General features: G+C 35.2%; 1 protein-coding gene across 1 annotated transcript in view; it reads right to left on the bottom strand.

Moving 5' to 3' along the window:
* LOC127432701 (ribonuclease inhibitor-like) overlaps window positions 1-13,345 on the bottom strand; it is a 275,817-nt gene that overhangs the window by 79,098 nt on the left and 183,374 nt on the right. The window lies entirely within an intron of this gene.

The following is a 13,345-nucleotide window of genomic DNA, read 5'->3' on the forward strand; positions in this document are numbered from 1 at the left end:
AATATCTGAAAAAAATATCTGCCTGGACGCACTGAGCTGAGAAATATTTACTCTCTTCAACTGATAAAAACGCGTCTTGAGACACCTGCTTTCTGCTCTATTCATTGTGGTGCGTTTTGTTTTTTTAGTGTGAAAACGCATCTGTCTGAACGGTTAAGAAATGCTTTTGCCAATAGTTACATGAATGATACTCATCCTCAAGAAAATAAATAAATGCGTATCTCAAAGTCACCAGAATTGAAACTTTGGTGTTGTTTTTTTTTTGGTGGGAGCATGATACAAGGTTTATTAGGCAGATTTAGAGGTCTGCAACCCGACCTGGGCTGACGGGAACGACAGGTCAGTTTATCAAGTATGAACCCAACTCTGCAGGTTCAGTAATATATATCTTTGTATTAAAGAAACTAAAGTGATTAAATAATAAAGTAATACAAGACATGTTCCACCTTGAACATAAAATTGAGTTTTCTTTTCTTTTCTTTAGGCAGCATTAACTGGATTACCAAAACTCAATGCAAAACATTCGATAAGAACACACATTTGACAGCATTATTTTGGGAACACAAGGGAATTTATTAGGCTTATTTATTTTGATTATTATTGTCTTTACATTTATAATTGTCTTTAGTTCTGAATCTGTAGGATATTAGTAATTTTCCACCTGTTGTTGATGGATGGTCCCATTGGAGACGGTAAATGTTTGGATTTGTGGAGGTGGTTAAATAAGATTTTTTGATCACTTCTTTATTTTATTGCTTTTTTCGTTTAGTTTAAAGTTCAATGTGAATTTAGAAATGTCTTTTGTTCATGTTTTTCCTGTTTCAATAAATGAAAGTAATTTTTTAAGTAAAATCGATAAAGCAAGAAATTTCACCGACCCTAGAAGGCTGCCAAAAACTGCCCAGAAGCTACGTTTCTGTGAGGAGGACAGAGAGAGGAGAAAGAAGCTGTGGCCTGTAGTCAAAAGTGCCTGTGATGCCGGAAAAAAGGCATACTATATCAGAGCCCGAGCATTAATTGAGGGTAAAGAGATTATTCTTCCACTTTAAAGGTTTCTTTTGGAAACCATCGACACATTCGATCCAGAACTTTCAGTGCAGTTCTTTATCACTGTTATACTGGACTTTACATTTCAGATTCCAGTGTTATTTTCATCAGTATTGGTTTTTATATTTGAACTTTGACAAGATTTTATGTATCAAGTTGATTCACTTGACACTGAGATTTGTTTTTAGTGCAGAGTTTTGGAGACAGTCTTAATTCATTGACGTCAGGTCAAATTTGCATTTAAAGTTCATTTTTTCACCTAAATAATTGTAGTTGATGTTGTCTTTGCTGTCACTTAATGTCAGGGGTTCAATGTAAAAATGAAAGCTCTATCTTTAGTCACTAAACAGTTAAAGCCTGATTCTAGTATTTGTTCAAGAATTGTCCATTCTACTGTTAACAATGTAAAGTTCTGGAGAACACAATGGTGTAACAACCTCTAGTTCCCCCACAGGTCCGAGCGCTCTGCAGGTGTTACAACTCTAAGAAATACATTTAATGGAAATATAGTGCATTCAGAATGTGACTCATATGGACATTTTTTATGTAAAATCATTCATCTTAACTCATCGTTTATTATTCTGGCTAATATTTATGGTTTTATTTTAAGAGCTGAAAACGCTAAATGTCTTAATGATGTAGAAAACAGACTAGTGTCCAAATCGGTTGATATTCAGAATATTTTAGTCAACATTCTTCCCACACCCTTAACTGACCATAAGGCTATTTTTATAAAAATGAAGGTGGATGCAGGAAACAGGAGACTTATCAAACCCTCATATTGGAAATTGAATAGCTCCCTATTATCTCATAACACAGTTAAGCTTATAATTAATTTTTTAGTTGACTATTATTGGAAAAAGGGTTTGAGGGAGTATTCTTTTTGTAATATCTGGGAGCTACTTAAGTTTGATATTGGAAAATATGTAAGGAGTTACGGGAGTGCTGTTACCAAGCTTAGAAGAGCAGAAGAAGAAGGTGTAATCAGTAAAATTGCTGCGCTTACCCAAAGGCCCCCTGGCAGTCTTTCTGATAGTGAAAATGCTTTGTTATGTAAACTTCCAAGCCAGTATATATATAAAACTAAAGCTAATGGAGCTTTTGTGCGGTCTAGGACAAGATGGATGGAGGAGGGTGAGCAAAACACTGCAAAGTTCTTTAGATTTGAGAAATCTAATTCCAGACTTAATAGTTTCTCTAAATGTAATGTTGATGGTGTCATCACTGAGGATCCCAAAGTAATTTCCACCTGCTGCTTTAACTTTTATAAAACGTTATACACCTCTAGTTATTGTGAGGAAGACACTTGTTCTTTACTGGATTCATTAGATGACCTGTAAAATACTGAGCCTGAAGACAAAGATGGATGTGATGACCCCATCTCCATAGATGAAGTTAATGATTCTATTAATTGTCTTAAAAACATTAAATCTCCAGGGAATGACAGAATTTCTGCAGAATTTGACAAAGCGTTTTCTGAACCTTTAGTTCCCTTTCTTGCGGAAGTCTATGTAGAAAGCATTGCAAAAATATCTCTTCCTCCAAGCTTGACACAAGGCGTGGTTACGCTGATCCCAGAACCTTTGAAGGATACTTTGTTAATTGAAAGTTGGCGTCCAATCTGCCTTTTAAAAAATGACTATAAGATATTGGCACACATTTTTGCCAAAAGGTTGCAGAAAATTATGTTATTTTATTAATGAATCCCAATCTATCTTTATATATATATATAAAAACAGGCACATTTCTAATAAATATTTTTTAATTCTTGATGTTCTTGATTACTCTGATCTTATTTCGGAGGAAAGCTTTATCTTTTTTTTAGACTTCTATAAAGCATTTGATATGATGGAGCATCCTTTAATTTTTCTTTGTTTATGGAAATTTGGTTTCTGTCATTTTTTTAATAACGCTGTTAAGATGCTATATGTAAATAGTAACGACTCTTTAAAATTAAGTTTTGGGATGTCCCCTACATTTGACCTCCAAAGAGGTATTAGACAGGGATGCCCAATCTTTTTGCCACCCAAATTCTATCTCTTTATATCAATAAAAGCTCTATGAAAGGTATACTTATTGATGATAGGGAAATAAAAATCAGTCAGCTAGCAGATGACACTGCTCTTTTTTAAGAGATGCCACTGGCGTTCCTGTTGCTATCCGTACTATTGAAAAATTCTCTAAAGCATCTGGTCTTTTTTAAATATCTCTAAATGTGAACTCCTTGTGGTTAAAAAAAATGCACCCTGCCTGTTATTAATAATATACCATTTAAGGATAAAGTAACATATTTAGGTATTTCTGTTTGTAAGAACCAAAATGATCGATGTTTACTTAATTTTTCCCCTATTATAGAAAAGACAAATATATATATATATATATATATATATATATATATATATATATATATATATATATATATATATATATATATGTATTTATGGTTACAAAGAGATTTATCTTTGAGAGGGAGTGTTTTACTTTCCAATGGGGAGGGTATCTCCAGATTATCATACACTGCTCAATCTCTTCATGTTGACAGAAAAAGTTTAAAAAAACATAGAATTTTTTAGTTTAATTTCATTTGGAAAAATGAAATACATTATATCAAGAAGTCTGTTGTTATCAATACCTATGAGAATGGTGGTCTTAATATGTTAGACTTTTGCACTTTTAATAATACTCTTAAAATGAAGTGGGCAAGAAATGTCTTGTAAAACCCGTCCTTTGTTTGGAACTTTATCCCACATTATATTTTCTCTCAGTTTGGCAGGCTTGATTTTTTGTTGCTTTGTAATTATGTTGAAAAAAATACCAGCTAAATGATCTCATTTTCATAAACAGGTTCTTCTGGCCTTGTCATTGATATATGAACACAACTTCTCTCACCATAAATATTTTATTTTATATAAGAACAAATCTCTCTTCCTCAAACGCTGATTTGATGCAGGCATTTTGCTTGTAAGACAGTTAACGCAGAAGACCAGTTACTAACGTATGAAGAATTTCATAATCATTTTAATATCTCTATAACTCACAAAGAATTTGCTATCGTATTTGATGCCATACCAAATGGTGTTATTAGATTTCTAAGAAATACCCCCTATCCCTTTGTTTTACCTCCTCTAGACTCTGCTGTCTCTATGGGGGGGGAACCTGCTTTTCTTCAACCTCTAAAAGGTCTACACGTTATTTATTTCAAAGGGATATTCTGGCAGTCCCAAATGTTAAAGTTTATTGGAATGCTTTTGTCTCAGATGTTGACTGGAAGAAGGTCTGGTTGCTTCCAAATAAATATTTAATTACCAACAAGATAAGAGAATTATCTTTTCGTCAAGTTCATCATGCCTACCCTGTTAATAATTATTTAAAGAAATGTAGAAAAGATATTGAAGTTGAATGCTCTTTCTGTAAGCAAGACCCAGAGACTATTTTCCATTTGTTTTGGCATTGCCAGTACACCAAGTTACTGTGGAAAGGCCTTTCCCAATTTATTAATGAAAACATTGTAAAAAGACTTTTATATATTCTGGGAAAATGTTATTTTGTTAACAAAGTTTTATGTACATAAATGTAAATGTTCTAATCAGAAACCCATTTTGGATGTTCTGCATATTGAACTACAAGAGTACTTTAAAACTATTTCTAGATCCCAGAATAAGAAAACTATCAAAACCATTAATATTTGTAAATCTTTTGGTCTCTTTTCCTTTGATTTCTTTTTGAAAGTTGTAATACCCCTGTCTCTTTTTTTCTTTCTTTCTCTTTTTTTATTGCAATTAATATTTGCACTGATTGTAAGATCTTATAACAATAAAAATAAATAAATAAATACAAAAAATAAACTTTTGCATGAGTGACACTGGTGTCCCGGTATTTATGTATGTTAGCTCAAGCTTACTATAGTTGTATAGTTGTACCGTTATTACATGGATGTTAAATATCTTTGTCTGTTTATAATGCTTTGCCTGTGATGAGCACATGCATCTGATGTGGTATTGAGGTGTATTTACACAGACAGTTTAATGCTGCTCAGAGCAGATATTAATGTATTTACACAGCAATTACAATTGCATACTTAATATGAGATTGATTTAAATATCAAATTATCTATATAACAAAAAAACAAAAAAAATGTAACTCCAACTTAAGAAAACGTTGTGAGGTACGTTTTAGAGATTGTGATAATGTGGACTTGTCTGTGTCATGGTGATACTCATTCATTTTCAGCTTGAATCTATAACTATGAGCTTCTAAGTTTACATTTTTATATCAGCGCTGCAACATATATGTGCCTACTATACTAATTTACACTTAGTGTACAGAACTAATTATCTAAATTCTTTCTAACTGAAAATTCTGGAACTACACTGAACTAAATTCACGCAGGATGTTAAAAAGAAGGCATGAATAAAGTATGATCTTGCTTCAGTGTAAAGTAAAGTAATTCAGTCATTAAACATTATATATAACTTGGGATTGTGTGACATTGTTCGTGTTTTTCACCGTAATAATTACAAATCTGAGAAGCATCCTTAAAGTGATAGTTCAGCCTTTATTTAATATTATATCATTATTTCCCCACCCTAATGTTCTTCCAAACCCGTGAAACTTTCTGTATTTGTGGAACCAAAAATATTTTAGACAGAATGTTAGGGACTGACAGTCTCGGTCACCATTCCCTTTCAAAATAACAGGCCAAAAAGCATGCAGTAAAAGTAAATGATGATTAAGGCTAGTATTCTGTCTAACATCTCCTTAAAGGAATAATTCCCCAAAATTGAAAATTACTCTGAACTGCTGAACACAAAGATTTTTAGAAGAAGATTTGATGCATGGAAGAAAGGATTCATGGGTTTGGAACAACATGGTGGTGAATGATGACAATTTCCATTATTAACAATAATATTAATAATAGTTTTATTATTGTTATTAATAATATTAATCATTCTGTAATGCTTGTTAAATGGGTATCATGTAATGGAATATAGGAGAGCAAACATCCATTACGTTATATGTTAAAGTAACTAGTTACTCACTACTTAAGTACTCTTTTAATTGGATACTTTCTTACTCTTACTCAAGTAATTTTTAACATTATTACTTTTACTTCTACTTGAGTAATGCAATGTTATGGTTATTACTTGTGTGAAAAGGGATATTCGTCGTATAATTTTAATTCAAATGTGAATGAATTAGTGACCTATGAATGGCAAAGCTACTGTATGTTATATTGTGAAAATGTAAGCTATAAGGTATTAGTCACATGTAGTTACTGTGTTTGTGCAGCAGAATGTATCACAGCTGTCATGGTACTTTTTAATGTGAATTCAGTTTTTCCATGTATATTCATAGCAATGTACTATAGAAATCTTAACATGAAATACTGTGAAAGTATGTTAAGTAGTAGGCAATATTAGAAAGTTAAATGAAAGATATTACTGTGATATCACAGGAAACAGATAAAAATACACATCCATACCATAAGCCACACACAGTAATTATACAACAGAATACTTCTGCATCACATGGAATAAAAGAAATTTGACAGTAACTTGTCCCAGTACTGCATTTAAGGCCGCAACTGTAATGTCACAGTGAAATACTACTGAACGAGGCCCAGAAAAACACAGTACAGTACTGTAACTTCAACATTGCAATTTACTTAAATTACACAGCAAAATTTTGCTACATCACAGTAATTCAAAGAACCATGCACTTTCTTCAGTATAAGGCAGTAACCAACTGCAACTTCACAATGAATTTCATTTAAATAAATACCATTAAAACACAATACAGTGCTATAAGTCCTGCATGGCAAATTAGGGTTGGGAGGGTTACTTTTTGAAATGTATTCCACTACAGATAACAGAATACATGCTGTAAAATGTCATTTGTAACGTATTCTGTTAGATTACTCAAAGTCAGTAATGTATTCTAAATACTTTGGATTACTTCTTCAGCACTGGTAGATTTTTTCACTTGTTTTGACTATAAAAACTCTGCCAGTACAGTAAAATAAAATACACATGTTAAAAATACATTCTCTGAAAAAACCGAAATATCTTATGCAGTGTTGTTTCTAAAACAAGATAAATCAAACTGATATTGTTTTAAGGATTTTTTTTTGTTGAAATTTTTACAGAAAAACAATACAAAAATTATCATCAAAAATATGATTTTTCCCCTCATATATCAAAGGTCTTACTAGAAAAAAAGAAATTATGATCCAACGTGAATTTTCTTGATAAAAAATATGATCGTGTCTGGTAACGTGCATGTAAAATGGCTAGAAATAGCATTTTAGCTTAGCATAAAACTGACAATTTACACAAGGTTTATTTCTATTTCTGCTGCTCCAAACTTTCTTCAAACGTACTTCTCTGTCTGCTCGTATGAATGTAACACATCATAAAAAAGTGTTTCACCGCTGTTCAAATGCACTTTGGATTGCATCATTTATATGTATAAATGTTTTCCATCTGAAAGGACTAAATATTAAATGAAACAAATGACAATAAAATGCAAAGTATTTGACAACAGCATGTGTAGTCTCAGGCTGAACGTGGTAAAGTAGGTTTCAAAAACGTTGCTGTGCTGACGTGATAAAAACGTTAAAGTGACAGTTCTGCAACTTTGTGAAATGTCTTATTTCTAAGATGGAAAAAACCCAACATCTGTCGTTTTAAGTACGTCAGATTAAACGTTATAATGACGTAGGAAAAAAAAAAGTTTTTACAACGTAGTTCGCTGGGATGATGTTGGTAAACTCTTTGCTTCACAAGATAATAGTAGGGAAAAAACATTTGGAAAACACAGCAGCATGTGAAGTACCCAACTGGAGGAGGTAAGTAGGCTCCTTGAACCTCACAAGGCGATTTGCGGACGTGATAAAAACGTCCTAACCACGTTTCTGCAACATTGTAAAAATACGTATTTATAACGTGAAAAAAAAAAAAAAAACAGACATCTGTGGTATTAAATACACTATATTGCCAAAAGTATTTGCTCACCCATCCAAATAATTGAATTCAGGTGTTCCAATCACTTCCATGGCCACAGGTGTATAAAATGAAGCCCCTAGGCATGCAGACTGCTTCTACAAACATTTGTGAAAGAATGGGCCGCTCTCAGGAGCTCAGTGAATTCCAGCGTGGTACTGTGATAGGATGCCACCTGTGCAACAAGTCCAGTCGTGAAATTTCCTCGCTACTAAATATTCCACAGTCAACTGTCAGTGGTATTATAACAAAGTGGAAGCGATTGGGAATGACAGCAACTCAGCCACGAAGTGGTAGGCCACGTAAAATGACAGAGCGGGGTCAGCGGATGCTGAGGCGCATGGTGCGCAGAGGTCGCCAACTTTCTGCAGAGTCAATCGCTACAGACCTCCAAAGTTCATGTGGCCTTCAGATTAGCTCAAGAACAGTGCGTAGAGAGCTTCATGGAATGGGTTTCCATGGCCGAGCAGCTGCATCCAAGCCATACATCACCAAGTGCAATGCAAAGCGTCGGATGCAGTGGTGTAAAGCACGCCGCCACTGGACTCTAGAGCATTGGAGACGCGTTCTCTGGAGTGACGACTCACGCTTCTCCATCTGGCAATCTGATGGACGAGTCTGGGTTTGGCGGTTGCCAGGAGAACGGTACTTGTCTGACTGCATTGTGCCAACTGTGAAGTTTGGTGGAGGAGGGATTATGGTGTGTGGTTGTTTTTCAGGAGCTGGGCTTGGCCCCTTAGTTCCAGTGAAAGGAACTCTGAATGCTTCAGCATACCAAGAGATTTTGGACAATTCCATGCTCCCAACATTGTGGGAACAGTTTGGGGATGGCCCCTTCCTGTTCCAACATGACTGCGCACCAGTGCACAAAGCAAGGTCCATAAAGACATGGATGAGCGAGTTTGGTGTGGAAGAACTTGACTGGCCTGCACAGAGTCCTGACCTCAACCTGATAGAGCACCTTTGGGATGAATTAGAGCGAAGACTGTGAGCCAGGCCTTCTCGTCCAACATCAGTGTCTGACCTCACAAATGCGCTTCTGGAAGAATGGTCAAAAATTCCCATAAACACACTCCTAAACCTTGTGGAAAGCCTTCCCAGAAGAGTTGCAGCTGTTATAGCTGCAAGGGTGGGCCGACGTCATATTAAACCCTATGGATTAAGAATGGGATGTCACTTAAGTTCATATGCGTCTAAAAGCAGATGAGCGAATACTTTTGGCAATATAGTGTATGTTGGATAAAAACATTATCAGGACCTTTTCACGATGCGGAAAAAAACATTTTTACAACATAGTTGTGTTTGCTGGGAGATAAGTATTTGTACATACATATACATATATATTGTCTTATTGTGTATTTCTGTGTATACTTATATTTTCTATTTGCTTTTTAATTTTATAAAAAAAAAAAATTCTGTTTTATTATCTCTCTTGTTGTTGGCTTCTGTCACCAAGAAAAATTCCTTGTATGTGTAAGCATATTTGGCAATAAAGCTCATTCTTATTCTGATTCCTGACAAGACACATGAAAATCTGCACTAGTGATCTCTTTAAAATAAGTGTGTTTGACGTCGAATGCTTTGTTATTACAGATGAAGTGGAATTCAGATAGACAGAGGTTTGAAATTTACATATGAAAACAGGAAACATTATTGATTTGAAAAGGTTGAGTTCGTCTTAATACAGTGCTGTGTGTACAAGAGAAAGTCCAATAAAAGTCTATTTATTTTAATACCAATAAAGGAGTCTGTATTTTTAATCATTTTAAATTGTTTTTATGAATAAACATGACATATTACTATGATAAACAATATAATATGAGATAAAAAATTTACGGTTATAAAAACATGGATTAGCGAGAGTTTAGTGGAACTGGAGGTGTCATAATAAACACCTTGGTAATGGCATACCACTAGACTACTCTTATTTCTGCCACAGACTGACATAGCAGAATTAGTAAAAGAAGTATGTGTCATTTGCTATTTATGGTGTCCTTTTGAGGTCAAAAATATGACTTTGCATCATGTACTTGTCTCACTGAACGTCATGTCAGTGTCTCATTAACAGGTCATCTGCGTGTACTATTTCACTATGGCAAGTCGGAGGATTCAAAGCACCAATGCCGTTTCACAACTATTCCTTTAAAATATATCTTTCCTTTTCATTTATTTTACCAAGCAACTGGAGATCAACTACTGGCATTGGGAACAGCCAGGTGTGTCACGGCACTCTCTGCTGTATTGTTTGTGTGTGTGTGTGTGCACTGTCTTTCTCTTTCTCTCCATTAATTTCTCTCAGGTACACTGTAGCCAGGTGAGCTGATTGGCAATGGGACACACCAGAGTGCAGTGTGTTTCCGTACAACAGTGTTGTATAGCTGGAATGTGCATTGGGAGATGGGTGATTGATCTCTGCCACTTTGTGGCACTCGGGCACACCTGACTCTTGCAGTTCCCACTACTAGATTGGAGAGATCGGGGTGATTATTCCGGGGTGAAACTCCGGAGCTTGCTGTTTTTTATATATATATATATATATATATATATATATATATATATATATATATATATATATATAGTACTGTCAATAGATATGTCTGTTTTCGTTACACTCGTCTCCCCTTTTTGTTACATTTGATTTTAAAGGCCATAGGACTTACATTTATCCTAGTATCTAGTGTATCTAAATGCGGAAAAAAAATGTATTCTCAAAGCTTGTGACTGTATGACATACATTTTCCTTAACATAGCTGAGGTATACGGTATGCTGCCATAATTTATTGTAGGTCTAATCATTGCGCAGTAGGCCTATATTCTCCTTAATAATGGTCTGCTTGCACCCCAATCAACCCCTGCCAAGCATCTTAATATTTGTATTCCTTTATTGCATTTGTCTCATATTCTCTTTATGTTTGAGGCAAAATTCAGTTTCGAATCACTGAAATTTGGATAATGCCCACAAACCACCTTAAACAAATTAGCAACCACACAGAACACCCTTGAAAATGGCTAGCAATGCCCAAAAACGGCCTTGAACAAACACTTTAGTAAACTAAAAGTGTAGTAAAAAGCAATTTCCAAGAAACCTTAAACAACTTAGCAACCACTTGGAACAGCTCAGTGAGGTTATGTTCCCTGGGGGCTAAGCCCCTTATCTCTTTCAACCCTAGCAACGCCCCTGGTTGCAAAAGTCCTGTATACATGATGATCAGAATATTCCCAACAAAGACAAAAAAGCTATTCTTTTCTTCCAGCTCTTACCATTACCATTACAATGTTGCATTTTAACAGCATTCTAACATTACCAACATACTGCTGTTAGCTTATCTTTCAAAAACATCATTTATTTAACAATTAAAAAAAGTATTTAATTTCCAACAATAACAAAAGCATGCAATTTAATGACATCTTAGAAATTGATAGAATGTGAAATTTGTGAAATGAAATAAAATATGCACTCATGTGTTCTATATATCATGGAATCGTGTGTGTGTGTGTGTGTGTGTGTGTGTGTGTGTGTGTGTGTGTGTGTGTCTAAAGTTTCCCCCTTCCCGGTTTGCTGATTTTTGTTCTCAGTTTTCAGTTACATGTCATCACAAGTCTGGTGAGTAAAATCTAAAATTTAATAGCGAATGACAAGTCTTTCTCAAGCATGTCTGTAGAGGGTTGTATATTTTTAAGAATTCGCAGTATCAAGTAAATAAATGATTCAAATAAATTAGTGCAAGAAAACAAAAAACAAAAATGAGGCAGGAAAACACAATCCAAATTCAGAATAACAAACAGAAAACTCCCCCACAAGAACACATATTCACAAAATAAGTAGTCACTTGTGAATTTGCATTTCACCATCGAACATCTTACCAGGTGCTAGTTTATTCTCTAGATCGAATATATAGAAGAAATGAAGTACATATAGGAATAGTTCAGCCAAAAATGAAAATTCTCTCATTTACTCACTCTCATGCCATTTCAGATGTGTATGACTTCCTTTCTTCTGCTGAACTCAAACATTGAGAAGAATAAATTTGTAGGTTCATATCAATGCAAGTCAACAGGTACCAAAGAACCTCCAAAAATACATAAAAGCAGCACAAAAGTAATCCAAATTGCTCCAGTGGTTTAATAAATGTGATCCAATCGGTTTTTGGTGAGAACAGACCAAAATGTAACTCCTTTTTCACTATAAATCTTGACATCAGTCTCCTTGGCGATTATGATCTGAAGCTCGATTACACACTTCTAGCACTCTGCAGGCTCAAATACTAGGAAGTGTAATCGAGCTTAAATTAATGATAGCCAAAGTGACTTGGTCTGTTCTCAACCAAAACCGACTGCATCACTGAAAAAGACATAAAGGCTTTGTTCACGCTGCAGGAAAAATCTGATTTTTCCTCAAATACGATTTTTTTAAGTGACTGTTCAAACTGCAAGTTACATTTGGCCAGATCAGATTTTTTCTGTTCAGACTACAGCCGCTTTTGCTATCATGTCCACATTAGCTGTCATGGTAACGCAGCAAACTTGTGTATATTCACCATGCATGAGATTTTAGCTATGTATGTTTTAACATTGATTATGATTTTCATGAGGGCAGTATCCAAATATGAACATTCTTCACAGACAAGGGCTTAAAAATGGGGTGGCATATGTAATGTTTGTTGCTGCTTGTGTTGTTGCTGCCCATTTTAGTGGGTACATCTTGTATTTTGGCCGAAATTATGACGTCTCATACGATCTTTTATATTGGGGTCCTGTTTTTCAGCAGAGAGCGAAACATCCCGTATTGAAGGCTTTGTTTCCCATATTAAATCATAAAAAGGTCGGACGGTGAGATGAGGACCCGCGTCCTGTGATAAAATGCTCAAGCGTCCCGTATTCGAAGGACTTTCAGTCAGTAGCGGTTCTAGCTCGGAGGGGGCTTTTGGTGGCGATTGTAAATGAGAACACCCCGAATTTGTTGACGGGGGGGGGGGCTCGTGCCACCCCCCACAAGATGCCGCTCTGGGCGCCCAGGTCGCCCATGCCTAAATCCACACCTGCATTCAGTACTTGATCGTGTTGTGGTTTCTCGCAACCGGTATGGGTTACTGCACCTTAGCTCATATCTTTGGGTAAGTTAAGCCAATGTCTGTATTATTATAAGAGGTTTGCAGTGCTTTGCGTGCCCTGGGCTGAAATGTGTAATAAAACAGGCTGAACTCACTTTTGATGTCATTTTTATTGAAAATTCTGTTTGTAACGATCCTGCTGTGTCACCATCATTATTGTATTAAATTCGAAGCTCTGTGAAGGCA

Source organism: Myxocyprinus asiaticus, chromosome 42, assembly GCF_019703515.2.
Source record: "Myxocyprinus asiaticus isolate MX2 ecotype Aquarium Trade chromosome 42, UBuf_Myxa_2, whole genome shotgun sequence".
NCBI classification, from domain to species: Eukaryota; Metazoa; Chordata; class Actinopteri; order Cypriniformes; family Catostomidae; genus Myxocyprinus; species Myxocyprinus asiaticus.